Below are 4,576 nucleotides of genomic sequence, written 5' to 3' on the forward strand. Positions count from 1 at the left end.
TAATTCAATATAAACAATATGATCCATTTTGAATTATCTTTCCATGTGACAATTACTGGTAATTTCATGTCACTCTTTTGCATTTTTTTATCCGACTGCTGAATATTTTGTCATGTCCATCCTCCAAAAAAACCGAAGATTATAAGAAATATCTTCGTATATAGCTGGCAGACAGACATAAGCTTAACGGCTTAAAATGATCTAAAAAGACGAACGTTTACCTGATTGCACCCTGAAGTAAGAAAATTCCAGCTCAGGAGTGTGAAAAACCATGGAAAAATCCAAGGTCTAAATAAATGTGGCATTCCTACAGAGCGAAAGAAAATTTGATATCATCCCTCAGAACCTGAGAGATCTCGGGTGAGAAATTCATTTAGTGCCCAGTTTTCTCTTATTCTTTTCTCTTGCATCTTAAAAAGGAAGGTTTGTCTCTCTTTTTTTCGTTTTATTACGACTGACAAAAGGCCAATTCTTTTATGCCGTTCTCATCTCTTCTTCGGAGTTCTTTTCGCAAGACTAAGTCTGTTTAATTAATTGTTTCTCTGCCTGCACACACACTCCCGGTATTGGCCATTCCACTCAAGATCGGATTGTTTGAATGCAAAACATTCTCAGTAGATGACTTGATGCTTATTGGTGAAGTGAAGTGATTCTTCTCATGGTATTTAAGCAACACTTGAGGTGATGGATTTCATTTTTTCCGGTGGAGCATATTACTTTAGAATAACTTCCTGGTAAACAAAATTATTTATCCATTTCATGGCTTCTCCCAAGATAGAGATTATTGGGAAGACGAGTGTGTCTAATAGCCACTGCCTTGGTTTTGTTAGTAATGATTTTAAGGTCTAATTCCTGCATTTAGTTTTTTAACCCATTAAAGCGCTGGTTGTGTTTTTGTCAATTAATGTTGCCAGATTGCTGGAGGTAGTCTATGGAGACGTCATCTTCATAGATGAAGATTGCCACCTTCTGGGTGTGCTTAGTGCGGCAAAATTTTCCGTGAGAACGCTGAAGCAAAGGGGACAAAGAATTTCTGCCTGTGGTGTTTCATTTTCATGCTCAATCTTCTTCCCAGCTGGTTCCCATTTTTATATGGGGTCGCCGTATTTTTCATGCTCAATGAACTCCTTAAAGTAGACTCTTGCTCCTTGATTCCGCGTTACTCAACATTATCAGTACGCCGATGGTAAAGGCTACGTTCATTTTACACCGCTTTTCACCGTGTCACTTATGTCTGGAACTGCAAAACGGCATTGCAGCAATATAACTTTTGTAGCATTGGAATGGAATTTCTAAGCACATTTTTTTAGTACATTTGTGCCTACGGTATGTCGTATAAAATCCTCAAAAGGCCTGAACTCCTTCTCACTTGCATCACACCCATGAACAAATTGCAAAGGTCCTATACTGGATAATCTCTCTCTCTCTCTCTCTCTCTCTCTCTCTCTCTCTCTCTCTCTCCTACAGGAAATCTTATTGAGACTTACTGTCCTACCGTTGGTGTCCAGAGGAATGTGTCCATGCCAGAGTTCAAGTGACGGTGTAACTGAAGTGAGAAACAGTAATTCGATTTTCTTTCCTTTCCCTGCCACTCTAAGTTATCTAGATATTTTCTATTTTATTTTCATTCAACTATTTCTGTTACCCTCTCTTGTTTACATTGGGTGTTTTTGGAAATTGTTTGTGACAGGCAAACAAAAAGAACTTAACTCGCTGTAAACAATCTTTTAAGGAAATCTTGGAGGAACTTTGACTAGGCAGGGGAAAGGAAGACCAGTTTTTATTATTAGTGAACGAAAGATAAGGAATAATTTTTTTTAGATTCAGGCTATATAGATCTTCCCTCTACAACACCGAATTTTACAAAGAAGCATTGAAGACCTTACTTAGGAATGAAATTGACACCAAGAATGCGTCCATTCGAAGACTTACGTCAACAGTCGAACAACATAAGAAAGCACTGTTTGCTGATTTATCGCTCTTGGATAGATTATTGTACCAAAGACTCTTTTATAAATTTGTCAATGATTTTATCTCGTCTGTATGTGAACGGCATCAGAAGAAACTTCAAAACCTTGGCGTTGTCATTCCTGATTTTTATCAAAGAAATTACTGCATTTTTAACATGTCCAATTACATTTTATCTAAGAGAGAGGAGTTCTTACTTTCGTTTGGTTTAGATTTTTGTTTACCTTCTTTTAGACCGAACTATGCCAGATTTTTCCTTCCATTTGAGGTGCTGTTTCAAAGACTTATTAAACTTGATGTGGTAAAGAATACAGGTAACTTACAACAGAAAATGTCTGCTCTGATACATAAAACTTATTCCAATTTAAGAACAACCTGGACACCATTTTTTTAGAAAAAACGATTTGGAGATACTCTTGGCCCTGAAAAAACGAGATGACATAGTGATTTGCAAGCCTGACAAAGGCAAGAGTAGTTATACTGAATAAGAATGATTATATCGGCAAAATTGAAAATATTTTAACTGACACTACCAAATTCCAATCCCATGGTGATCCTAACTTTCTGGATATATATAAACGAGAAGATAGAATTAATAGATTCCTAAGAAAAATAAAAAATGATAATATAATAGATGATGCTACCTATCAAAAACTTTTTGTAACGGGTTCTTCCTTTAGTATTTTATATGGTCTACCAAAAATACATAAACCAAATACCCCTGTTAGACCTATTATGGCCGCCTACAATAGCCCATCGTTCTCGGTCTCTAAGTATTTAGCTGGTTTACTCTCTGAATGTAGTATTAATGAATATACATTAAAAACGGGTACGACTTTCAACAACAAATTATCAACCAGGATGGTGACTATTTTATGGTCAGTTACGATGTTGAATCACTTTTCACTAATGTACCATTAAATGAAACAATTGATATTATTTTAAACAAGATTTTTTATCAGCAATGATACTCTGTTTTACGGTTTTAATAGGGCTATTTTTAAACAATTTCTGGAACTTGCTGTGCAAGACTCCATGTTTGTTTTTAACCAGGAACTCTATTCGCAGGTCGATGGAGTTGCTATGGGATCCCCTCTGGGCCCCATTTTGCAAACTTTTTTATGTGTGACTTAGAAACAAAATTTTTAAATCAATGTGAGTCTTCCTTTAAACCAGCATACTACAGGAGATATGTAGACGACACTTTTGCTCTTTTTAAGTACCCTTGGAAAAGCACACAGTTTCTGGAATATATTAATCAGCAACACCCAAATATTCAATTTACGATGGAGGTGGAGAACAGAGACAGTTTGCCATTTCTTGATATCAATATTACAAGAAGTAATTCTGAGTTCACCACAGCTGTCTATAGACAAAAGACCTATACAGGTTTAGCTAACAACTATTATAGTTCATGCCAAAGAACCTTCAAATTAAACACCATTTACACTCTTGTCCATAGAGCATTAAAATATTCGTCTAACTGGCCAACTTTCCATAATGAAATAGAATTTTTATTAGGTTTTTTTCAGAAAAATTCCTATCCCAAAGACGTAGTACTTAGAGTTATCAATAAACTTTTAACCAAATTTCTCCAGCCACCGTTGCCCAACTTTGATGTTCCTAAGAAACTGTTCTTTGCTTCCATCCCTTTTGTGTTTGATACAAAATTCTCACGTAGACTAAAACAGATCATTGAACAAGAAATTCCCTGTCTTCAGTTAAAAACTTATTTCTAATAATCCATGCAGGATAGGTTCATTTTTCAGCTGTAAAGATCGCTTGCAATCCTTCATGAGATCTAATGTTGTATACAAATTCACATGCCCTGGATGTCCGGGCTCTTACATCGGATCTACTCGTAGGCTGTTGCAAGTGAGATATTGCAGCCACATGGGTTTCAGTTTTCGTACAGGCCAGAGAATTAAGCAACCAGAGTTTTCTAACATTAAAAATCATGCTACTATATGCAAAATAGAGGTCTTGAAACAGCACTTCTCTATTATTGGATATACAAAGGACCCAGATCATCTAACTACTCTGGAGTCATTACTTATCAAAAGGCTAGTTCCCTCTTTGAACAATCACACCACGGCTTCCCCTCTGTATTTGGCATAACTGACTTTTTGTTTGGGACGTCAGGTTTTGCTATTCCTTCTTCGTCTTTTGCCTTGGATGGTTGGTGTCTCAGTTCTCTCTTTCTCTTTTTACAGTGTTTTAACGTATTTTTTTTTTTTAACTTTTAACTTCTGCTTTTCTTTTTAAACCATTAATTTTTAATCACCTTGTAATTTTGTGAATTCCTTTTTATAATGTATTTACTTTTATTGTTCACAGACTGATGATGCACCGAGAATTGTGTGCGAAACGTTTTTAATAAACTATGGCAATCTACTAATGTATCATGGTACCCCCTGAAGTATATATATATATATATTTTTTTTATCGCACTTGCGTCTCTGAAATATGAATAACCAAATCATAAATAACTTTTAATTTTTCCGTGTTTAGCGACCATCTACTTTTGTAAAAGTTTCCCCATTATGATTCTTAGGAGCAAAATTCTATTTAGCAAAACATATTACAATTCTTGGTTATTACAGTACGA

Source organism: Macrobrachium nipponense, chromosome 17 (genome assembly GCF_015104395.2).
Source record: "Macrobrachium nipponense isolate FS-2020 chromosome 17, ASM1510439v2, whole genome shotgun sequence".
In the NCBI taxonomy this organism is placed as follows: domain Eukaryota; kingdom Metazoa; phylum Arthropoda; class Malacostraca; order Decapoda; family Palaemonidae; genus Macrobrachium; species Macrobrachium nipponense.